The sequence below is a fragment of the Rhinolophus hipposideros genome (genome assembly GCF_964194185.1).
Source record: "Rhinolophus hipposideros genome assembly, chromosome: 6".
Lineage (NCBI taxonomy): Eukaryota > Metazoa > Chordata > Mammalia > Chiroptera > Rhinolophidae > Rhinolophus > Rhinolophus hipposideros.
In genome coordinates this window covers 97388917-97414990 of record NC_138052.1, presented here as the reverse complement: position 1 = coordinate 97414990, position 26074 = coordinate 97388917, and the positions used below count along the sequence as shown (strand labels likewise).

General features: G+C 50.4%; 1 protein-coding gene across 6 annotated transcripts in view; it reads right to left on the bottom strand.

Annotated features, from left to right (window-relative positions):
- AGAP1 (ArfGAP with GTPase domain, ankyrin repeat and PH domain 1) overlaps positions 1–26074 on the bottom strand; it is a 521440-nt gene that overhangs the window by 198083 nt on the left and 297283 nt on the right. The gene's annotated exons all lie outside the window — the stretch shown is intronic.

The window sequence follows — 26074 nt, the reverse complement described above, 5'->3', positions numbered from 1 at the left end:
TTATTAAAAACGAAATTCCATTTGCAAAGTCAGCAACAGCATTTAACAGATGAATTGTGTATAATTTACTTTAATCCATTTTTAATGAAATCATATTAGGGCTTCTTGAAAAGCATTCAAAATGTGAAACTAACACACTACTGAAGCATGTGTAATCCAATTTTCCTGAGATGACTAATGAGAATTTATTCTTGTTTTAACTACCAATTCCCAGCAAACCTTCTGCCTCGCCTAGACCTTCCTGGGCTATGAAAACCGACGGCCAGGGCTGGGCTCCACCTAGCCCATAACCTTGACCCGCACTTCTCCTACCCGCTGGGGCTCCGGGCTCAGGAGATGCCAACTTAAGCTTTCATCTCTGCATTCTTCCAACTCCTGTCCACATGAAATAAGGACAATGGAAGACCCTCCTTCCCTCCTCTTCCTCTTACTGCCCATTTATAAACTCACGTGGTCACAATTAGGACCGAGAAAGCATAAGACGAATGAATGCTGGTTAATTCACCCAGGTTAAGGCAGAAGGCAAGTTGTAAGTTTGAAATACGATTCGACACCTTGAAGAAGCAGAGGTGCCCTTGAGTCCCTTGGGGAGTGCTACCAGCCTCCACCGACCTCCAAATTCTGCTATACCCCAGGAACCAAACTGAAGGAAGCATTTTTGTGTGATCATTAAGTCCAAGTTCCAGTTAATTACCAATATTGTGACGACACTGCTTTTTATACCAAACTGCACACACACTCTGACCACCACTTACAGATTGCTGCTGGGAGAAAGGACTTCAAAGTTTGAAGCAACTCACAGTGGGATCTTGGAAGGATTCTTTTAAGTTCTTATTATTTAAAGAAACCAAACAAACATGTGGCATAACACAGCATCCCTTCCTTCTTAACCAATAAATGCCAAACTGGGCACTGACACCAGCAGAGGGAGGCAGGCCCAGAGGAAAACGCCAGTAGAAACGCAGGTGACCCACGCCATGCGCAAGAACCGGGAAGAGCGGGTGGGACGGGCGGTCCCTGCTGCGTCGTGAGGACAGATAAGCAGCCACTTAAAGTCTTCAGACGTCCCTCCCGAGCGGCACCGCCAAGTCCTGCTGGGGGTCACAGGTCCCACCCCCGTCAGGGGGAATTCCCACGACACCAGCACGGGGAGCTCGGTGCCTCCGCCGCAGGTCACACCGCGGGCCGCCGCCCTGAGCTCCCCACAGCCCGCCTCTCCGCACCCCGGCGTGGGCCGAGGACTCGCTTCTGAGACGCAGGGAGACGTTCCAAAGGGAGGCCACGGACAACATGACACGCGCGGGGCATGAACCTCGGCTGATTTGTTTTGGGGCCAGGAGAGCGTAGTGATGTCTGGTGAAAGGAAGTCCAAATCTTGACCATCTTAAGTAAATGTATGGTTCACCCTGGAGGGTAATCTCACATCACCTGTACTATTCAAACGCGGCAAGTCAGGGGGGCAGGAAGGACACCTGTCCTAGGAGCCGGATTTCCGGCGACACTGAGCTCGGCCTCCCTGCTCCCCACCTCACAGCTGCACCCAAGCCCAGGCCCGCCCAGCTGCGGGTCTGTGGTGCTGCTGTACCAGGTAAGGTGACTGTTCCTTAAGTGGCCTGAGTGCGGACTTGCGCTGACGCATTTCTGAGCATGTCACGTGCACTCTCCCTTACTCCCCATAAGCAACAGATGAGGGCCACAGTGTCATCCGGCTCCTTGTTACGGACAGACAAGGCTCAGTCACAGACGCGAGGTCACGTGTTAGCTGACGGAAGTGCCAGGACCAGCTAGCTGCCTGCCCCCTTCATTCCTGCCACGGCGCTGGCTGCTAAGCCCTACTTGTGGGCACCACGAGCAGCGGTCAGACCTCCCAGGGGCCCCTCCACGGCCTGGCCTCCAGCCCGCAGTGCTGAACCAGCAGCACCTCCTCCCAGGGCTGATACCGGACCTGAAGGGGCAGTCACGTAGGGTCCTGGCAGGTGCCTGCAGCCCTATCTCCCCGAGGGGACAGTGAGAATCCAGAGATTGCAGACTGCTGTGAGCCAACCACACTGTACTCTGCACTCAGCCAGCGAGAGAACAGACAAGCACCGCTCTGACACACACAAATCCAAATACATCCCTTAGAATACATTGCCCGTCGACCCAGAGCAAGGGGTTTCTGTTTGCTAAGTCAAGTACCCCGGGCATGCCCTGGACTCTAGGAAAGACTTCCAGGAATGGGGTGATCGGGCTGTTGCAAACTGGAGGAGCCAGACCTGCTTAACGGTGGGGTCCTTCACCTGGGACACAACTGGGCCACACGTGCCCAGGAGCAGCCCCCTGGACTAGACAATAGGGTGTCTCCTCTGGGGGTGCAGGGTCTTTGTGTCTGTCACCAGATTTCCCAATTATCCAAGAGAAGGAGAAAAACTGGAGTTTTTATGTGATGGCTCCTTATGTTAAAATACTGGCAACAGATTATACACTGTTTGCATGTAGCAGAGGTCAAACCAAACAAGTGTGCACGTCACACACAGGCAGGCTTTGCTTGTGACCTCTGGCCGGGTCACCAGAGGTAGGCAGAGGGGGATGGACGCAGGCGCTGGACCTCCCACGGCAGGGCCACCTGGGACCTCTGTCCTCTCCCAGACAGCAGCCATCCACAGACCTGCGCATCCTGCAGGGGTGGTCCCCAGGAAGCCCAGGGCTGGAGGCTATGCACACAGCTCTCTGAATTCAGGGTCCACGTCTGCACTTATATGTGTTCACCTTTACAAAAGGCAAGCAAGGCAAGCTGACTCACTGGGAGAAGCCAGCAAACTGTACTGTCTTTTTATAATAATAAAAAGAGCCCATCCTAAAAAGCGAAAGCACGATGGACACGAGCTCTCTGATGAGTTACGGTACGTGACTAGTGCTTCCGGGACAGCAAACAAGATGGATTTTTGTAATCAGAGCTTCAGTTGCCTGAAAATGAGGAGACTCAGGAAATAGCTTCTGTGGACCAAAAACATGTTTTCTTTCTTTCCTTTTTTTTTTCCTCACTTAAATTAATTCCAAACACTTATTTTTTTTATGAGTATTTGTATCAAGTGAAAAGCACAGAATTTCAGAGTCTAAAGAGACCCCAGAAGTTGTGAAACCATTCAGTCCTGATCCGCTAGACTGCTACGTCTACACGATCCCTGCGCAGGGTCACTCCCTGTGGAGAGGCAGTCCGTGGCTCCTGACAGCTAGAACACCTGCACAGGCATCTACTGCCCGCCGAGGGGCAAGCCTGGTTCCCAGCTCTGGCGCTGCAGAGATGGAGCCCTTACTCTGCGGGACCAAGGAGACGGCTCGTCACACAGCACACAGCCAAGTCCCGTAGTCCCAGACTCTTCCCAAAGCAAAAGGTTCCAGATCTCTGCCAAGGTGCGACTCTGCTGAACACGGGATCCCCCAAAGTGCCAACAGAAGAGAGTGAACCCATCGTCTCCCTTTGGCACAAATTTCTACTGATGCGACCAGAATACGTCCTGGCCGCCACTCACTGCATCCGGCTGAGCCCTCCATGCTTCTGTCATCCTGAACTTACACACTTTCTACTCTACCAAGAAAATGGAAAGGCCTAAAAATAGCTCGTTTTAAACTTTTAAAGGACATGAAGCCACGATCCCACTGGCCAGAAGATGACAGAGGCCAGAAGGCTCTCAGCCTGAGACACACAGGCGGGCAGTTCCCATGTGCGAGTGAAAATGGCCGTTATGATTCTAAGTCTCTTTGATCCTGTGTAACCCAGGGCAAAGCCACACGGCAGAATGTCAAAATGCGTACTTGGTCTAGCCTTCAGATGCCACCTTTGTACATGTAAAATCGATCTCTGGCTCAAGACTGTTTCTCACTGACCCGCTATCACAGTGTAGACATCAATTATAATTAATGCTTTATTTGACTTTCAAATGGCCTACGCATCTATTTTTTAAAAAATTTTATTTCAAAACAATATTGGGCTCAGCATGAGCCGGGAGCTACTCTAACAGCCTTACAAGTATTAACCAACTGAAAGCTTACAACGGACCTGATGGATTACCCCCATTTTACAGATGAGACCACTGAGGCACGCAGAGGTTTGTAACTTGCTCAACTTGCACATCCAGCCTGGAAGCAGGTCTGAAGACAGCTCCCAATGTACCACGCGTCGCGGTATTGTGTCTGTGTAAATCATCCCACACCGACTGGGAGAGGCCCGAGACTCACTTTAACCAACAGAATCAGTGTGAGTGACACAATCTACACTGGGTTTAAACCTTAAGAAATCCTGGCAGCTTCCGGGTTAGGGACCTCTGACAGAGAAGCCATGCTGGGCTCTGTCCAGAGTCCTGAACCACCAAATGGCGAAAAATAATAAAACGCCAGTTCTCTAAAATCACTAAGCTTTGGGGGTAAATCCTCATGCAACAACAGGTAAGAAAAACAGAACCAGCATCTTGTACCGCTGTAACAAAAATAAAAAGCACGTGCACTGGCTGACGCTGGTGGGGACGTCGCAGCTGTAGTGGAGGCTGGAAGGACAGTGAGGGAAATGCTCCGTGAGGCTGGAGACGGGCCCCAGTTGTGCACTGGCAGCGGGGGCCGCAGTCCTGCTGCCTGTGGCACATGTAGCACGTGCCGAGTGACCCACCACCTGGCTGAGGGGAGCACAGGAAGAACGCTGGGCTTGCTACCGGCTCTGATACATCTGGCAGGACGGAGTTTGCAAGCAGTACTGCAAGCAACGTTTGCAGTTTAAAAACCTCGCTGCACTGGGCCACGAGAAAACCTGGTCCTCACCTCCACCCCCTAAAGCGTCTCCTGCCAGTAGAAAACTTTCAAGTAAGAAGTGGCCTCAGAACAAAGACCCAATCCAGGGGATGTCAGCGACGTGACCTCAGAATACAGGCCCCCATCAAGGGTGTGGTGGTCACCCCCTCTTCCTGAGAACTCAGGAAGATCGAAGGCAGGGCCTCACGGACCTTCCAGTTAGAGATTTGTGGGTTAGAGATACGGAGCTGTGGAGTGGCTTCTGTCTCATGGAATGGACGGTCATTTGCTACAAAGGACACCCACAAGATGTTTAAAGGAGTTCTATACACCACTAGCACTAAAAGGCACAAAGTGCAACAGGAAAAGAGGCACCTGGGCCCTCAACCTAAATGCAAGAGGAAGCAGGCTGTGAAAACAGGCCATGTCTTATGGAAAAGGAGGGTCGGCTCAGACAACAGAGCCCAGGGCCAAGGAGGGTGCCCCTGGGAGAACACACTCCCCGCGCCCAGAGCACAGAGGGTTGGAACACGGCCCCGCTGGGCTCCGAGGTGCTGTGGACCAGTCACTGCCACGTGTCCCTCTCCTCCTCATGGAGTAAGGGTGCCTGCTGCCAGCTTCCTGTATGTCAGCACTGTGTGTGTGTGTGTGTGTGTGTGTGTGTGTGAGAGAGAGAGAGAGAGAGAGAGAGCGCGCTTGTCTGTTGAGCACCCTGGTCTTCACATGGCAAGGACCCTATCTGAGAAGCCTGATGCACGTGACAGCCGGAGCCACATACCACGACAGGATGAGGCTGCGGCTCTGGGGACAGGCTGAGGGCGTCCTGCGTGCGGGAGGGCAGACGAACGAGGCTGGTCTCCAGCGAAGACCCTCAAAAACCACCAGCTCCTGTGTGGCCCGGGCCCTCTGACTCAGTGTAACCAATGGAACGTGCTGGAAATTACGCTGTGCCCACTCGGGCTGAAGCCTGAGGAAGGCCTGGCAGCTCCTGGTTTTACGCACGGAGCCCTTGCAGCCTTGTCAGAGATCCGGGGATTGTGCTGTGGAGACTGAGGAGGGACAGGCCCTGACCCATGGAGGAGACGCCAGGTCTCAGACACACCACTGCGGCGGACCGACGGCGTCCACTTCCGCCTCTGAGTCCAGGTACCAAACGAGGGTCAAGGAATGACCCTGGGCGCTCCAGCCCTCCAAGGCAGCCTGGGGAGTAGAAACGAGCTGTCCCCACTGTGCCTGGCCCAAATTCCTGACCCACTGAATGATGAGAAATAATGAAATGGTTATTGTTTCAAACCATGTGATTTGGGTTAACTACCAGGTACCCAGCCTGGCAGGGGGAGCCAGAAGCGACAATCTATGCTTGTCACCCTGATGACACGCTGCCTCCCCGGGAGTCATCTCACCACCACACCAATTGTAAAGCGTTAACACATCTTTTACTTGTATGTATAGTAAGAAATTTAAGGGCTTTGTGACATCTCAAACATTCCTCTTATCTTACTTGGAAATGGCAAATGTTGATCTAATTGCTACCACCTAGTTAATTCACTGATGCATCAGAAAGACTGTGATTTTAATGACCTACAACCAAAATATCAGATTCCAGGCAGGTGCTTCATGCTTTTTTGCCCAAGGAACTTTTTCTATGGGGGAGTAAATAGTGGAATTGTCTTCTGATTGCCATCTCTTTATTAGTCATGGGTATTCTTTGCCTAGTCCCAAGAGGTCACTGAAAGCCAAAAGCAATGTTAAGTGTAGAAGCTTTAAATAACTTACAAAGTTAATGTAATGAATGAAAATGCTATCTGAAATCCATCACTCAGTGCTTGCCGCAGCCCCAAGCTGTGATAAAACACCACTCATAAATTTATATTAAAACTCTGCTCGATAGCAATTATTTACCAACAAAGATTTACTGACCGCATTCAAGACTGGGGGTCTTAAGCAGGCAAATCAGTCTTTGTTTCGGGTTGGAGGGACCGGGTGGCGTCGGCATCTGCTAGCACAGAGATTGTCATGACACGGGGGACATTTAATGGCCAGGGTCCTACATGGCAAGGGAGCCTGGCCGGCCGCAGGCGGCTGCCCGGAAAGATCAGATCACCAACAGGCACATCCACGAAGTACTGATCTCGTTTCTCGGGGCGGCATTTCTCATCTGCGTTAACAGCCGCTGGAGGCTGTGCATGCATCTGACTGTGAGGAGAGGAGAGTACGTGTGTGACTTAGCAGTGATACAAATTAAATTATCCTGCTGCACCCGAGGGGGTGCCAACAGCTGCCTAATTACCAAGTTTAAAAAGACAATAGTTTTTCTATGCTTTAAAACATGCACACAAGTTCAGAAATGTTTAATGTTTCTACTTCTAAAAAAAAAAAAAAAGGCGGGGAGGGGGGAGGTTTGAGTCCTTTTCTTTGGTTCTGTAGTGAACACTTGTGAACGGTGTCTCAGTACCTTAGGATTCGCGTCCTTAATCCTTCTGAGTAGATTCTCAGGATACAGGGGTCTATGAATTTTAAACTGTTGGAGAGAAAAGCTGCCGTCTTTTTTTTTTTTTTTTTTTTTGCCTCTTTCATCAGGTTTTCATTCTACATGAGCTGTCCACATGATCTGACCTTAGGAATAAACACGTGTAAGTTTCGGCCGCCGGCTTCTTTCCTTGTCTGGTGGGGTTCTTTTCTGTGGGCTTCTCAGCTTCTGGTTTCTTGGTCGCTGCAGCCTTTTCCCCACCAAAGGCTTCTGCTGCTTCGTGGCACCACCAGCCTTCTCTCCTTTCTTCCCTACTGTAGGCTGCTCGCCTGGAACCCCCTGCCCATCGGGTTTGGCTTTTAGCGCTGTTGCCGCCACTATACTCACTGGAGCCGGCAGTTCTTGGCCTGGCGGACAGGAGCGTTCCAGCGCCTGGTCTTTGCATGTGGGTTTGGCTTCACGGAGATTCTGCTGAGGTCTGTGCTGGGTGTCTCGTGCCTGGGAAGGTTGCAATGACTCTTAAAGGAGGCAGCTTTATGCCAAGTGCCACACAGGCCACCAATGCAGAAACGGCCCTCATGCCTATCAGGGGCAACTTTCAAAAGGCTGGGTTTGCATACAGAATGCAGTGATCCCAGGGATGTTTCCGAAGGCTTTGATGATGGGGTTTCCTCATTACAGGTGACGCAAGGTCTCCTCCCAGACATGACGACATTTTCTCACTTTGCCCTTGCCAGCTCTCATTCGCTGAGAGGCACGGACCTTTCTGATATCATTCCAGGCCTTAAGTTTGTAAGAGCAAAAGAGCTTCCGTGGTTTTCATGTAGCCTGCAACTTTAGCTTCTGCCACCAAAGGAATTTCAGGAACTTCCTCGATACGATGACCTAACACGTCCCCAGGCGGAGGGCAGAGCAGGTGGCATATCGCTGCTGTGCTGTGTTCACTCTGCGGTGCCAACAGTGCCAGGTTTTGGTTCGTGCACCCATGTGGCCCCATGACACATGCTGCCGAAGCACCCCGGCCAGAACGATGCGTCTTGCCTCCGGGGACGTGGGAACCCGAACCACAGCCCTGCCAGGACCCACGGCTCAGCAATGGTTTGGTGACCAGCTAATCCTCGGACAGCACAGGGCTGCTTGTTGTTTCTGCGCAAGTTGGTGGGAACAGAGTTTACTCTATGTGGTCATGTGAGAGGAAGCCCGGAACACAGCAGGCAGAGCGACATTTTGCTAGATGATCCCCCTTTTTGGAGTACGCTGGGGTCAGCGGACGAGCACAGGCCATGGTGGGGACAGGAGACGGCCAGGCTTCTCTCAGCCCCATGGCCCCCACAGGAAAAAGCGGAAAGCTGGCATCTTTAACTGAGACCCAAAGAGTGTGAACACTAGTCACTCAATTTTCACACGAGCAGTTATTACTTTTATTCTAATCAAAATTTTTCCTGTAACATGTACTAAACTTCTGGTTTATAAACAACACAAAACAAAAAACTAGAAAATTTCAGGGGGTGGTAGGTGGATGGAAACTCATCACTGGCAACTGGGGAAGCAGAGGGGTTGTTGGTCCAAGGAGCCTGGGCCTTCTCCTGGGGGGGGGGGCCTTCTCCCGGGGGGGCCTTCTCCCGTGGGGGCCTTCTCCCGTGGGGGCCTTCTCCCATGGAGGCCTTCTCCCGTGGGGAGCTTCTCCCGTGGGGGCCTTCTCCCGTGGGGACATTCTCCTGTGTGGGCCTTCTCCCGTGTGGGCCTTCTCCCGTGGGGACATTCTCCCGTGGTGGCCTTCACCCGTGGGGACATTCTCCCGTGGTGGCCTTCTCCCGTGGGGGCCTTCTCCCGTGTGGGCCTTCTCCTGTGTGGGCCTTCTCCCGTGGGGACATTCTCCCGTGGTGGCCTTCACCCGTGGGGACATTCTCCCGTGGGGGCCTTCTCCCGTGGGGGCCTTCTCCCGTGGTGGCCTTCTCCCGTGGGGACATTCTCCCGTGGTGGCCTTCTCCCGTGGGGGCCTTCTCCCGTGTGGGCCTTCTCCCGTGTGGGCCTTCTCCCGTGGGGACATTCTCCCGTGGTGGCCTTCACCCGTGGGGACATTCTCCCGTGGGGGCCTTCTCCCGTGGGGGCCTTCTCCCGTGGGGACATTCTCCTGTGGGGACATTCTCCCGTGTGGGCCTTCTCCCGTGGGGACATTCTCCTGTGGGGACATTCTCCCGTGTGGAGATTCTCCCGTGTGGGCCTTCTCCCGTGTCATGGGCTCCTGTGGAAAGGGTCCTTCTGGGCGTCGCTCCTGCTGGGCCTCTAATACCCCACTGCACAGAATGAGAACATATGTACCCTGTCCCTGCCCTCTCACAATGCTGAGCTGTCCCTGGCAGATAACACAGTTTTCCAAGAACATGCCTAGACCCACGGGAGTGGAAATTCATGCACGGAAGTGTCTGTTGTGGGGGGCAGTCTACTCAGGCTGCCTCCTGGCACACCTCCATCACTCAAACACGGGCCTAGTGCTGATGTCAGCAAGCTCCTGTCATGGGGGGCAGAGGTCTAGTTCCGAACGTCTCCCTCATTCCCAGTTCACCAAGGCCCGGGCCAGTGTCCTCTGAGACACACTGTTAGTTGGGATCTGAAGCTGGAGCAGTCTAGCCCGTGGGCCGAATCTCATCTCCTGCCTCTTTCTGTAAATAAAGTTTCATCAGGACACAGCCACGCTCACTTGTGCACGTGGCTGTTTTCTGTCTGCCAATGGCAGGGGCCAGCGGTTCCAGGAAGGGCCATGACTCGCAAAGCTAGAGTGCTTGCTTTGCTTTCAGAAGACAGCGCTGCTATAGGACGTGAAACTATGCAGAAAGAATCAGCAGCCATCAACTTTCTTTAAAACTGGCAATTCTCTTCTTTCTCCCTGACATGCCTGAGTCCCCACCATCCTGGTAGACACGCTGCCCTTTCGTCCTGAGCTGCAGGGTCAGGAGCTCTGGGCTTCCACCATCTTTGCCGAGTGAATGAGCATCACCCAGACCCTGAGATAAGGGCTGTTGTCTGAGCTGTGACTGAGTCACATGCTCTCTGAATTCACACGACCCCCAGGACCTCAGAATGTGGCTGGATTGGGAGGTGGGTCTTTAAAGTGGTGATTCTGGTTAAACGAGGCCATTAGGATGGGCCCAAATCCAGGATGACTGTGTCCTTACAAGAAGAGATTAGAACACAGGCAGAGAGGAAGACGACGAGAAGACAGCGAGAAGACGGCCGTCTACAAACCTCAGCAGAAACCAGCCCTGTAGACACCTCACTCTCGACTCCCAGCCTCCAGGATGGTGAGGAGTTCTGTTTCTGTTGCTTGAGCCCCCCAGTCTGTGGGGCTTTGTCATGGCAACCCTAAGACCAACACGTGGTGTATGAACAGGACGTAAATCGCTGTAGCAGAGAAGCGCTCGTCTCCCTCAGCGTCCCTGCGGCACCCAGGACAGGAGTTGTATAATGCTGGGTCTCGCCACCCACGCCCTAGAGGTCCCTGTGTCACACTTGTATCTTCAGCTGTCACTTTCCCACTGTTTGAGTCCTCGCTTTTCATTCCCGACGGGGGACGAAAAGGGAGAAGGACATACTTAGGGATGTCCTTCCCTAAGTATCTGTAGGCGCCTCAAGTCCAGCATACCTCAGACAGACACATGACCTTTCTCCCCCGTGGGCTGGGACTTGTGGGGAGCCAGGAGAGTCTGAGTGGGCTCTGGCTCCCAGATGCCCCTATCAGTACCCGGCAGAGGGTTAGTCCTGAAACCATTATCCCAATTTACAGAGACAGTCCTACTTCTAAAATGTCTCCAAAAATCCAGTCTCCAAATATCAAAGCAATCCACTGAAAACCTGAAGTGGGGAAGGGGTAATGTCCTGTCAATCAATTAAAATGCCATCGAGTCACATCTGGGTGCATGAGCCATACATTATGGGGAGCAGAACTTAGCAGAAAAAAGCAAGTGTGACAAAATGACAAGACGACAGAAACACCATGGATCAAAGCAGCTTGTGGTTCAAGGTGTAGAAAATACTCGTAAGTGAAAACAGTCAGTCTCCAGCATTCACGGCGGGCTAAAAACTCATCCAGAATAACTGGTCTCCCCAGATCCTCCCGAAACAGAACACTTGTAGCAAACTTACACACGTGATGCTTGGATAGATATTTTGGTAAAAAGAGACGGCCAGAGGGCCAGTACACACGAGCTCTGTCACCACCACACCATTCCAATTTTCTATCTAGTTTAAAGGGATTCCACAGAAACAGCAGGAAACCCCCTTAACTGAACTCTTTTTTTTTTTTAAACGGTAATATCTGCCTCCCTAGCCCTCCTCCGGAGGGTCCATTATACCACAAATGGAGGCTTTTCTCCCAGCTTGCGCTGCACCGGGAGGGAGGTGGGGGAGGGGCAAAGACAGGAGGAGACGATTCTGGATCTTTAACCAGCTCCCTCGTGACCCCCTCCCCTTTCTGGTTAGTAATATTTCTGTCATTCTGCCAGGTTGTAGGGTACAAAGGGTTACACTTTAATTGAGCTGTCAGCATCTCCAACAATCCTATAAAGCCCCGATTATGCACGGCGGGGTTAGTGACACACTTGTTATTGTGGGTGCCCTATTTGCGAAACCCAAACCTGCGCCACACACAGGTCAGCTCACCCGTGTGACCTTCCTGTCATTAGCTGCGTCTGTTCCTACCTCACTGCTGAGAAAACCACACGGCACAGGCTTCAAAGCACCGGCCGGGACTGGATTCGACCAGGAGCTAATCACCCACAAATCCAGCTCAAATGGCAATAATTGGCTAAACTGCTCCCCTCTCCAGAGCTCAGCAGTAATTTGGGATAATAAAGAAAAGAATTATTCAGCTAACTGCCCCGAAATGTATGCTTTGTGGCCAACACACTTCACATTTTAATAATGATGGACACGGAATCCAATTTGATACCTTGTCACCTGATTAACGAGACCGAGAACAAGGAGGGGGAAGGGAAGAAAGTTTGTCGCACCACCACCCCCCTTTAGTAAACCACGCTGAGTCTGAGTAACACTGAGGAGACGTTACTTCACATTGGGTCTGGCTGGCTATGGAGTCCCAACAAGAGCCAAGTGAATTGAGAACAGGGGCGGAAGGAAACAACAAAGCTGCGATACATTGGGATACAAAAAGAACAACAATAATTATAAAAACCCTCCCTTATCCAAAGAGAAGAAAGTAGAAGGAAACTAAGAAAAAGCATTTTTCCAGCTGGACTGACAGATCCCTTCTTGATTTTTCCAGTTAATAGTATCTCTTGATTGTCTCGTTTTTCTTCTCTTCCACCTGCCTCCTCTTGTCACAAGACTTTCAGCGGCAGGGAGGGATGACGGCATCTGCACAGAACGGCTGCAGGTGACACCTCCGCAGGCCGCCCCTTAATAGTGACCATCGTCCCGGGCGGCTGGGGCCGCTCAGCGGAGCAGAGCTGCTCTGCCGCTTCCCGGGGGCCCATCCTGTCCTCCCACCCCGTCCACACAGATGTAAGCAATGGGCTCACCCAGGTCTGGAAACGGACTTCACTCGGAGTCCAGCAGATTCCCCGTTTAGCCAGAGAAAATGAAACCGAACTCAATGCTGCCCAGGAAGCTGGCACACCCAGGCGTCCGGGCGGGTCAGAGAGAGAGGGCAGGGATGGCGGGCCAGACCTCTTCCTGCGACGGTGGGCACATCAAGTGCCAACACTCCGAGCCACGCCACAGTGACATAGGCACGTGGCAGAGAGGAGTCCCTGTAACAGCAACCACAGCAAACCTGCAGCTGCTGCCTCAGAGGCAAATGAATCTGAAAGCCAGTCATCACCACAGAGGTCACGTGGCCACGACCGCTGCTCATTGAAGTACGTGCAGGGCATCGGTCTCATGAGGGTCGAAGCTGAAACATGGGGCCAGCTGTGGAGGAGCTTATCATCCCTTCCTAAACTACGAGATGTTTTCTGCATGGAGGTTTGCCTCCTCTCCCCTCGCTGGCTTCAGTACATGTGTTCTCCTCGAAATACATTCTGTTCTCGCTCCTCTCTGGCCTCCCACTGGCTCCTGAGTGCTGCCCTTGCTCAGAGCCCGTTTCAAGGGACGCTCTTCCTGTAGAGAATGTCGCCCACAGCTGTGGACTCCACCCCCTCGTGCCTCACTTGCTGTCAACCTGTCCAGCAGGGACGCCCCGTCACGCCCACACCCGCTTCCTCCGGCACTGCTGTACCACGTGGTGACAGCTGCAGTGCTGTCGTGTGCCCACCCAGGTGCCTCGGTGGCCCGGGACCCCCTCCCCTGCTACCCCAGCTTGGTCTCCTCGTCAGCACGAGGGTCACCACCAGCCCTGTGTGACAACTGACGATGCAGCCTGTGGTCTGTTCTGACACGGGCTGTAAATGTAAACTACACACCAGATCTGACAGTGTCAGTAGGAAAAAGGGTAACTTTTTATATTGATTACAGGCTGAAGTGATTAAATTTTAGATATACTAGCTTCAATAAACCATGTTATTAAAATTAATTTTACTTGTTTCTTTGGTGAGTACTTTTAAACTCTTTCTAACGTGGCTACCAAAAGAAAACAGAAACCGTAGCTGCGGTTCACGTTGTTTCTATCTGACGGTGCGTGCAGACATCCAGGCCCCGTCAGGCCCTCCCGTCTGGCCCCTTCCCCTCTGCGTCACCAGCTAAACACTGGTCGGGACCTTCTCCTCTTGCCCATGTTTGTTTCCTGTAATGTGGCAAATAACATGTGTGCAAAACACGCTTGTTGAATGAACAAACGACCGAATGGCTAGAAACATGACCATGAATGGTAAAAGATACCACAGAGATGAAATAATTGTGCAAGGCAGTATGGCCAGTGAGTGAGGAGGGAAAACTGAACTGAAATCCAGGCTGTCTGTAGGGCTCTGATCGTACTGTCCCCACACGGCAAACGGACTGGAAATAGCATGTTCATAAAGAGATCTCAGCAGAGGCCAAATCAATACGTGCACTTTTACTGTTATACATGCCATTCGCTACTCTGGAAACAGGAGGCCTAAAAAACAACAACAACAACGCACTCAGGGTCTGGCCCCAGATTCCTCCATCTGTGATGGAAAACGTGGCAGGCGTAGGGGAGGGCAGTGCAAACCTGGAGGAAATGATCACTCACTTGCCTTCTGGTTAAAAAAAAGAAGGTATGTGCAAACAGCCATGTTTCAATTCTAGGCCAAGACATAAACCAGGGATGACACCTACTCGGCAAGGGGTTCGCCCTGTCTTTATCCTGTGCTGACAGCAGATGGCACTTGCAACCTGAGCCTCAGAAGCCTTCTTAACACAGCCCTCCAGGCAGCCTCGACTACGGATTACAGTGGGCACAGAAATGCATCGCGCAGCTATCCACGGGAGGCCAGGCCCGCGCCGGCAGGAACATGCCACGGGCGATTTTTTATGAGCAGCACAAATATGTCCTTCTGCCACTATCCATCTGATGACGACGACCACCAGTGCTACTGAATTTCTTGGAATCTGAACACCATCATGAACAGACTAGAAATTAAGAAAATAAGATTGTGCTTCTGGAAAAACAAAGTGAGTTCTGGTCAGTGCCACTTTCTGGGTGTGTGTGGTGTGTGTGTGTGTGTGTGTGTGCGCGCGTGTGCAGCTATCTCTGAACGCTTTAGTTTTCTTTCTGAGAGGGTCACCTGCCAGGTGCTCAGGCCCCGGACAGTCCGACCTGGAGGGACACACCCTTGTTCTTGCTCTTTGACGAAAGCAGTGAGCTCAAGTCAAGGAACCTGGGACACTTAGGACCCCATGGGGCTGGGACCAAAATGGTTCTCTTCCTCCTAAATGGCCCCTTTTAAGTTGTATTACACCTAAGCTGTCAGGAGAACTTTTCTATAGATTCCAGCATCTGCCCCATCAGTTTCATCTGAGGAAATGTCAGGGTGCTGCAAATTGCGATCACATGGGTATCCGTGCTTATCAACAGATATGCCTAAGGAAGGTGAAGGCTTAGCCCCGGAACCATTCCCCTGGTGAGCAGGAACCCATGTACCTACCTACCAGGCTACCAGGGAGCCTGATGACAGACAACAATCAGCTTCTTTGTCTGAACTTATCTGGAACCAAGGAATGGAATCCAGCCGTCGGCATGCACACCCCACATCACAGGCAGGGGCTACCCTGGGAACGGACACAGCCCTGTGGGTGATGGTGACAGCTTGGATGTGTCCCTTTCTACCAAACATCAGTGTCTTCTCTGCTCCAACTTAGAGGCAGGGGCAGGCTGCTGTCACCATCAACAAGAACTGTATTCCCTAATTATTGGGTACAATCAAGCGGCACCTACGATACCTCACTAATAGAAAACATCTGGATGACATTCCCCACAGCAGTCCAAAATGCACCGTGGAGGTGAGCGCATAAAAGAGTCTATCCCTTATTTCCCTCCAAAGTCTTCAAATGCCAAAATCTAAGATAGGAAAGAGGACAGAATGGTGTTCAAAAAAAAAAAAAAAAAAGCCAAATCCTATTTAATCGCATTAAAAAAAATTACTCCAATGGCCTCACTGTAGAAGTTGACTGTTAATCAGGACAGTTTAATGATGAAACACTGCAAATATTGTGTCAGCAAGTTAAAAATCGCCTGGTTGTTTCAATGTAAGAATCACTTAGTATATACTATATAGAAAGTATTGTATTTCATGCCCCATTTCCTGTAACATATTAGTGGGTTCAGTCAGCAAGTAACAATTGTCTCCTTGCCGGGTTCAGCTGCTGGGGAGGGGTCGCAGGGGGAGCACAGCCCTCGGAGACGCCAAGGGCCGGATGTGTGTGCAGAGATGTGGCTCTCCGTTCACTTTATGGGCCCATCAAGCATATTACAGAACCACACATCCACATTTCAGCAAATAGAAAGTCACGGTGAAGACTTTGTTTCCAAACACAACTAACTGAAGGACGGCCTGACAGGTTGGTCCTTGTGTAACTGTTTAAGATTCTTTAACAAGACTAGCAAGCAGAGCCTTCCAGCAATTACTCGATTGATTCACTTCACTATTGAAATGCCAGAAACAGTATTTAGAAAAACAACAGGCAGCGACAATGACCACCCTTCTCAAAGCAAGATTTGCAGTCTTTAATTATGAACTGTTTGGAACCTCAGCCACTTTTTATGTTAAAAATAAATAAATAAACAAAAAGAGTCCGAACTTGAGACTCAACAGACAAGCATGTTTCACTTGTTGGATTCTCCTTCACACAATGTGCGATGCTACTCATATTTATCTATGATGTGAGAGCAGAATGTAGGGGAGGCAGTGGTGACTGGAAACCTGTGGGATTAGAAAAGTCTAACGCTTATATCATGATGCCGTAAACTGTCTCCATGAAGGAAAAGCCAAAAAAGGCAATTGCAATTCATGGTTTCGAGTCAGTCAAAATGGGGTAAAGGAAAGGAAGTAAGCACTACCATAGGGACTCCAGCAAAGCTCAAACTATATTTTCCTTTTGCCTTGACAGCCAGGACGCTCAAGATCAGTTTTCCTGAGTGTCGGTTTTCTGGTGTAAGTGCCTTTTCCTCTGTTGCCTGGCACCTAACTTTCTATTGTTTGAATGAGTATCTGGGTTTCTTTTGGTGTAAGGTATAAGCTGAAAGACGAACAATCAAAGGAAGGTTAGCCCCTAAACGTAGCATTACTCAGAGCATAAGGAAGCAATTAAGAGACTGGTTTAGGAGGGGCAGGTAACCTGTGTGGATGGTGATCCCAGACTAGTTCCTTCTGGAAGGGCATCCGAGGCAGCCCTGCAACCCCGGCTCCCGGTGAGTCAGCACACAGGCCAGACCTGAGCTGTGCTAGAATCCGGCCTGTTGGTTACTTCCAGCTGCCCCAAGAGATGCTGCTCGGGGTCAGAGGCATGTCAGGCCTCTGAAGTGCTTCCAGCACTGCGAAGGGCAGACCACGGCTTTTCAGACAATCGTTCAGAACTTGTTCAGCAAAGCTCAGATTTTATTTCCTTCAAAGGCTGAAATTTGTCCTACAGATAAAAGAAATGCCTTTGGGGAAAATAACGCTAAGGCCTTCTTGACAAATGCAAGTGTCTCCCAGCGAGGGCCAAGGCACAATCAGCTATGGACATGCAGGTAGAAACAGGAAGCCAGAACTTAAAAAACAAAACAAAAAAATGGCGCAGAAAGAGTAAGAAACTAGGTCCGAAGCTAATTAGTCATTCTTCTCTGAAAGCTGGCCGACCCGCAAAGTGAGAATTTATTGGGGGGCTCCCATTCTGAAAGGGGAGGGAACAAAAAGGAAGCTTTGGAGGTTTTAGGATGTGGCTCCATCATGGCAAGTCACAGCCATTCTTCCCCAAGAACAGAGAACGGTTCTCTGGCCACGGCGAATAATTCCTCCTGTTTAACTTCTTTTAAAACTTCTCGTGGGTGGAGAGGGAGTTAATAAAAGAAACAATATGGATAAGAAAATGCAAGGTGCCCAGAGTATGGCTAATGGAATCTGACGCTGGCTTTAATTTTAATGAACAAAGTTGCCACTAGCAACAAAACTGTCAGCAGCCACCGAGCACCATTAATAAAGCTGGAGACGACATTAGTGCCCAGCTCCAGTACAAAAGGTTCCCCTCGCTTCATGCTGTGCTAAATTGGCTGCCCAATTTTTCTTAAGTGTCCATTCTATTTAGAAGACAATTTATTAATTTTTGCCATTCATTGTCACTTGACAGGCCATCATTTTGTAGCCCGAATTTTAGATGAAAACTAATTGAAAAGACTGGCAGTATTTATGAGGGGTATTATTTGTCAATTACAGCAGCAAATACTCCTTGCTCCCACCAACTTTGATGCTCCTGTTCTTTGGGTGTGAGGACTGCTACTGCTGGCATTAAAATATGAGGAAGTCTCTCCCAGCTCATCAGCTCATCAATTTCATAGGCACGGAGGGAACCCACCTTTCATGTTATATGGAGCTTTCATGGTAGATGGATACATTGTAACTTCTGACAAAGGAAAGTACACATCAAGTAATGAGTACATTTAATTGTGCACACAAAATATAATTCACTGTGAAATAATTCCAATTTGTTACTTTTTATCATGTCTAGATAAGAGTGAAACTACTTTCTTAATTTTGTAGTTGTAAAATAATTTCCCCCTAAATAACCATTAAACAAATTCAAATAAAGGTATATATTCTGCCCAATCTGCCAACTTGAAGGCTCAGCGTCTTTAAAAAAACAAAACAAAAAACCCCTAAGCCTTATCTTTTACAGGGTTAACTACTTTTAATTGGTAGACAAAGCCCTCTAGAACTCGGCTGCTGAAAGTGTGATGAACACACTTCTTTAGAGATGTTGGGTTCATATTCTACAGCACTATCTTTTTGTTTTTTAACTAATGTTACCGAAACCCTGGATGCAATGTGTTGTGGCCATGCATAGTTATTTGCTTATCAACTAAAGAAAAATTAAATGAGTTACAATTTTATATGTCCACCTTAAGTTTCCTTTCTGCAGTAACATTGATGATGGAATTTGGTGAAGATTGCTATCCAGCCTGGATTATGTTCAAATTCATACAAAGGTAAAGGTTTTAGCAATCAAAATAAGCATTCTCCCAAAATGGAAAAACTAAATTCAATGACGTACAACCAGGGTCCTGTCAGTTATCCCCAGTCCTCGGCCAGAACAATGAGAATTCCCCGAGACCCCTAGGCAGCAGCGCCGAGTGGAGATATAGTCACCTAACAACACATTCAATAGCAAAAAAACATGGCACAGATCAAAAGGCATATCTGAGGATGAACTTCAGCAGACTTCGGGGTTCTTCAGGGCTTTTAACTGGAAAACCTTTCTTTATACCTAAATGACTCGTGTGCTGGCTTTTTGAAAATCAGTTACAGGCATGCATAGAAAATGCTTGTCTGTTAGTCGTTCCTTGTCACAAACTGACCTTGTACTTGCTACTATCCCAAGCTCGTTGACACACAGGAGATGCTCTTTGTGTCACTCAGGCAGGGTGCCCGGTGGAAAACCAGACCATGTGTGTGTGATATGCAACAATGTGTTTGTGCGTAACCACTTTTGTAGTTCCTGTTTTAACAGCAATGGCCATACGAAGGGTAGCATGCTTTTTCCACTGGATGTGCTTTGAGCTGGAGACCCAGGAAAGTGGGGACACGAGGGGAGGGAACTGTGTCTGAGGTCTCCTTGCAGGTGCAGGGAAGGCGCCAAGAGCAGCACCCCAGGAATGAACCACCCGTCCACTGAGAACAACTGAGATGCTGACTCAGAATCTGGGGGGGCTCCAATGAGGGCACTCCACACGGAACGCATGGCTCCCTCATAAATACATCTGTACCCAGTAAAGACGGTGGCATTGAGTTTGTGTATCTTTCTGCTTATCTACAGCTGTCCTTTCAGACTCTGCTCTCACAATGACCATGCCTGACCAGACTCCACACTATGGAAGCCGAGTGGCTTCCCAGACACCAGAGCTCATGGCACGAGGTCTTTGGGGTTTGGCCCTGAGCAGGCAGCACTGTCTGCTGTCGGCGAGACTAGGGACTGGGACAGACCCAAGGGAACAAGCTACAGCCTCTGTGACGCTAAATCACGATGAAAACGTAACACACGCTCGGTCCTTCTGACCCCAGGCCGACCCCTGGGAACACAGCAGCCTGTACACATCGCAAGGCCACCAAGAGCACACAGCCCATGTCTCTGCAGTACGGGGGTCACGGATGTCTCCTCCCTCCCAGACGCCCCGTCACCCCGTCTCCAATTCAGTCAGACGGCCTTGACTTAAGTGGAGCTGCCCAGGTCCCCGGTTTTCCAGCACCGTGGAGGACGAGGTCTGAGTAGATGTGTATTTACAACATAAAAACTGGAAGCTCGGGGCAATGAATGCAAAGGAAAGGAAGACTGATGCTCTATTTTTATTTAAACCTGGAATCATTCCATGTATAATTTAGTAAAATTTCAGTTTTATAACTTCAAAATATATACCGGGCAAAATAAGCTCAGCATTAGGTTTGAAGAATGACAAATCTGTAACTGGCTTAGTAACGATAAGTACAAAGTAGTGATGATATTTAAGTAAAGGAGAGCAAAGAGAACTGCAGGAGACATTCACTTTTTGAATAAACGTATAAATGGCTGGATTTGAAATGCCTGCCACACGACTGAACTCCTAACGCCCTCATAGATCCAGCTCACCCTTTCCCAGGTAGACATACGCTACCGGCCACCTTCTGGCCATTTCCTCGGGTCACTGCAATGCCCGGCACCCCCACACATCAGCAACCCCAAGTTCCTACGTGGGAGGACGCTGGTTTGGGGACCATCACACACGGATACCTTCATCTTTTCTTCCTTTAAACATTTTCTGCTTTTCTTGCCCTTCACACAATTAGGTGAGGATCCATGAGTCACTCGAGTTTAAAATACCTGATGTTGGGATTTTAGAAGTAACAAATATAGAAAGAAAACCTGAAAGGTTTTCCTCTGTAGCATCCTACCAGGATGAACGTGTCACAAAGTGAGAGCTTGGACCAAACGTCCCTGGCTACGGCCGTGAACATGATCTACACTTTTGGGGCAGGGGTTGGGGGTACTTTACAAAATACTGGCTTCAAAAATAAGGATGATCAAAGAACTTTCTTGTAATTTGCTCTATTAACTTTCATATGAAAAAAATAATAAGTAAAGCGGGAGAAAAACGAGCCATTTTTAGACCCTACCATCAGATTCCACCTGTTCAGCCTGGTAACCCACAGCTTAACTGCTGACACAAGTAAAGCTTCGACAGGTAAGAAACTGCCCTAAACTGTGGCCACTGAGTGGAAGTGGCTGGAGCAGGCACGAGGTGGACTGGAGTCACAAAACCCCTTGTGCCCACCACATGTCCAGGCCCTGAGCTAATCCCGGGGACCTACCTGGGGCTGTGCCCACACCTGAACCAGCTGTTGCAGATTCAGCTGGGTGTCATTCTGCAGCACAACGGCCGCTGAAGGTGGGACAGGAATTCATTGGGCCCCGTTCTGTGAGATCGACAGGAATGGCCCACCTGACACCACTCAGAGTACAGACCTCAGCTTCCTCCTGAGGGGAGAGGAGGACGGGAGAAAAGGGGGTGGGTGCACCCTCTCAGCTCCGTGCCCCGTGGTTTGCCGATGGGGCCCCGGGGATAAGTCCACTGGAAGCAGAAGGGGGCACGTGGTCTGCTCCATGCCACAATCTCGATCTGTCGGCCTCGAACAACAGACGGCCTAAACCATCTCAGCTGTGACAGGACTTGGAAAGACTTGGTCATATTGGTCTTCACAGGTTTGCTGGAGATGACCCCAAGACTTCTGGAAGATAAGGCAAGGCTAAGTGGGGGGAGTGCCTGCTCGATAAATCGGGCGGTACCACTTTCTCTAGCGGAGTGACTTGAGTTCCACAGCTCAGTCTCAATCATTCCATGAGCCCACTCATCTAACTCCTTCTTCTTTTCCAAAGAAAGCCCACAACTGGCATATTTACTCTATTTGCTTCATTAAAAAAATGGAGTCATTAGGTAGTATTTCCATAGTGGAAGCTGATGAAGGCAGATGGCACTTACTAGGAATTTTTATTAATAATGTTATTTCCCAAATTAATTCTGAAAGCACTCTACATTTATTTCTAACCAAAGTCAACACAAACTGCCAATCATCCTTTCTCCCATCACAATACATCAGTCTGTGGCTTTCTTGTTTCACTCCGCTCAAAACTGAACTCGTTTGTTCTATAAATTTCAGCACTTGTAAATGCACTTATCGTACTTTACTCCCTAAATGAGGCTGAATAATATATTCGGTCTGATTAAATTTTCATTAACGTTCAAAATCATTATCCAGTCATATTGCCTGATAAAACATTCTGGCTTTGGAGTCCCAAATAATTGCCATTAGGTCTTGAAACGTGATACCTGGTCTTGCTAACAAAGAAACACAGAACTGTGGCCTAGTCTGTCGAAAACAGAGCAACTGCAGAATGAAAGAGTCCATCCTCGTATTTGCGTCATCCCAGCAGTATGGAGAGATTTATCTGTACCTGCCTGGGGGTTAATTAGAGAGACAGCTCAAATCAGAAGGAACTTGACAATCCAAGTCCAGAACTTTTCTGACTCCGTACCATAAGCGGCCACAAGTCACGCTATGTTCCTTAAAAAGTTCGCCGCTTCACCTGGGCAAATCACAGGGGCTTCAATCTTTAAACAGAGAAGGGGGCAGATTTTCCTCCCCACGCAGTCTGTGAAATGCAGTGAAAACAGGTCCTTTACACGACCTCTGATTTTGACGCCTTCCATTTTCACCGTGGCTTGTACCCGCCCCGCCCCCCAAACATGCAAAGCTCCAAAACAGGGTTTTTATTTTATTTTTTTAAATCAAAGAAAGAGTATTCGCTCTCATCGATTTCTTTCTTTTGTGGAGTGAATCGCCCGCTATAGAAATTACGGCTCTTTTGTAAGTGGCCCAACTTTCCGGGGAGCACTCCATTTTCCTTCTCTGCCTTCTGTAACCTCTTTGTTGGGAAGTGTCAAAGATCAGAGCTGCGGTGAAGTGGGGACAGACAGCAGCGGCCTGCGAGCTATTGGCCGATCTGCAGTGCACCTCTGCGTTCACTCCCACCGCTAATTCATCACGGCCCAGACAGCTGGGCTGACTGCGGGCCTCCAGCACAATGCAAGCCAGGCTGACCACCCCTTGGCGCTGGCCGGCCGGGGGAGGGCTGACGGCCGGGGCTTCGCTGGCCTGGGCTGCGATAAGTGCTGGTTGTCAGTGCAAGGACAAAGAAGGGCAGGCCCTGGGGAGAGAAAGGAGATAAAAAAAAAACAAAAAACTCCTCACAACTGCTTTATCTGATGAGGGTTATGGCTAATTAATTATAAACTCAATTACCTAACCCTTACTTCAGCAGTCTCTATTCATTAAGAGATAAAACTTGACTGACGGTTAACTTTCCCTCGCAGACACACACACACAAAGCATACTTGCTTCAATTTAAGACTCTCCAACACCCTATTTCCTAAAAGGATCTCCCCAAAGGCACCCATACCTGTCAGGTGCTTGTCAAAGGCTGGGAGGGTCCGAGTGTCCCCGCCTTCCAGCCCAGGCCGCTGCAGCCCACCACCCTGGGCCCTGGCATTAATACGCAACACGCAGACAGCAGACAATAGATATTACGTACACACGCCCCATCCACAGCTTCTCTCGCCTCTGCTGCATGTTAAGTGGGTCTTTTAATTTGGGTGCAGAAATTGGGTAATTGGCTGCAAAACAGTTTTCCTTCTTTCCGAGTCAAATCTCCCCAATCGGGAAAAGGGAGGAAACGAACACGCGCAGGCATTGATGATTTTTAAATTTAAATTCCCATTTCCCCCCGAAATCCTGGACAGGCCTGACCTTCTTTTCCGTCCCCGACACCTTGTTTCAGAGCCGGCGGCAGCCGCAGACCCGTCTCATCAGTAGGCTCTATTCAGCGGAGGTTGTTAATCTCTTTCACCCTCTCTGCTTTGCCCACTTTAATGTATTTTCATGTCTATAAGTTCTTTTAATAAGCTGGGAGGGTCTGGGAGAGAAATACTTCAGGTTTCCTTACTGCTCGTCGCCAAAATTACCTCTGGCGACTGCAGATGACACGTGCTGGCTGTGCACCCAAACACTCGGGGCGCTTTCTTTTCTTACCAGGAGGCTCCTGTTTGAGCCCCGGGCTTTCGCATCACAGGGATGATTTTTTGGAGCGCCATCAGGAGGCATTGCTCAGCCCCTTCCTCCTTTCATCTGTTCACATGCTCCTGCACCGGTATTTCCCGGAGGCCTCTCAGGCGGCTCCGGTGCTGCACGCAGGTCAGAGCACCGTACCCTGGCCCCGGCGTCCTGGCCCCAGGTGCCAATGCCCCGAGGTGTGGGAACTGAAGGCTGCTGCTGGCAAGGCAGGGATGAGAGCAGACAGCACACCTGGCCTCAAACATCTCCAAAACGAGCTTTGTCCCCGGGGTCCCATGTGGTGCATGTGTGGACGGTGTTGGGGTGTGGGTGTGGGTGTGGGTGTGGGTGGAGCTTCCCCTGCAACTCCCAGGAGTTGGCCCCGCGTGGGTGCTGGCTCACCGCTGCCACCTCCCAGCCCAAACCCCAGTTTGCAAAGCCCCTTCCCCCACGCCGGGCTGAGAAGGACAGCAGGAGCACCCAGAGGACGCTGACGACACATCCAGAGTCCCCACTGGCTCCAGGCCAGGCCGCGAGCTCAGTGACGCTGCAGAGGCAGGCAGGCCCAAGGCTAGCCAGGTGGGAGGACACCTAGTGACCAGGTAGGCTGGACAGGGGAGATTCCTGTAAAGGCCAATCCAGCCAAAACCTGCCTGGGAGTGTCACAGCGCGAGGTGGAAGAGCTGGGCTGCGGGCCCAGCGATACTAAGTACAGACTCGCTAAACAGGCGCAGGCAGGTCAGTTACCCACTGTCCATAGCAGACCACGGACCCCCAGATGGGTGCAGACCTGAAAACACAAAGATGCCCTGGAAGGGGTGTGACACGAGCGGGCTATGTGCAGGCCATGGGGCTGCCTGACTCTGCAGGGCCACCGTCATCTGTTCAAGGCTAGAACGTCCGTGGTGGACTAAGGCCAATCGTGTACGGGCAGCGTGGAGACTCAGCGTGATCACGAACACGAATATTCTTTGCCAAGCAACTGTCTTTTCAAGAATACACAGCAGCTATTCACAGTTGTCCCAGTGTTTCCTTACAAAGCCCTCCCCGCCAGCGGCTTCAAGTAAAAAAGAAACACTGCACCATCATTTTCCACATGTGGACTCTGAAATGAAAGCTGTTGAGAACAACTTCTCTGCCAACGGCTACACATGCTAATCTGTGACGTGGAGACTTCTGCAGAGCTCACAACACACAGGTGCTGGGGGCCCTAGGAAGCCAGGTCACGGCCCCGGGGCATGTAGTAATTTTTAGAACTGGAGAAACGTCACCAATTTGTAAAGTAAGATTAGGAAAAGAGGCAGCAGTTAATCTCTTGCGGCCACTGATATTTCTATTGTATTTAAATAAAACCGACTTTCTCATGGATGAATGCAAATAGCTCTGTGCAGGTCAGAAGGGCTTCCTCCTCCCTCAGACTCTGCCCCTTTGGCTCCTGCGCACAGTGTTTCCTTCAGACCACGTCACTAACCCGCCCCATGCCTGCATCATCCGCGCATTGGAAAGAGGTGCTGCTGCCGGCACGAGACGGCAGGTGGGGATGAGGGAGCCCAGATTTCCCAGAGCATTAGCACAACTCACTTCCTTTCCCTTTGTTGTCCTGGACCCAAGAGGAAGTGCCAGGGAAGAAGGGGGGGAGTGAGAGGCAAGGCAAGAAAGGAGAGGTACTCAGAGAGGCAGAGTACTTCACGGAGTGACACGGCCTGCATGGGGGCCAACAGCACATCTTCTCCCCCAGGGGCAGGGAGGGGGGAAAGACACTGGTGCTGGAGAAGGGGGGGGTGGCGACAGGTAAGAGCCTGCGGTGGGCAGCGTCTCTCCTTCCTGGCTGGCATCCTGGGAGCAGAGATAAGTCCCAGGTACAGAGGCTGAGCTTTGCTCAGGCAGGGTAGAGGAGGGTGCTGGTTGGGGGTCCTCAGGAACCCTTGCAGAGCTACACACTGAAAACATGCCCCCCAGCTGTGACGTCACACATACCTAAGCCGCGGACCAGCACAGGAGGAAGGGCCGCGGATGGAAAGCTGCTTGTCAGCTTATTTACACCATCAGCACCCCTCCACGGGAGGAATCGCTTTCAAATTCAATTGCAAACAAT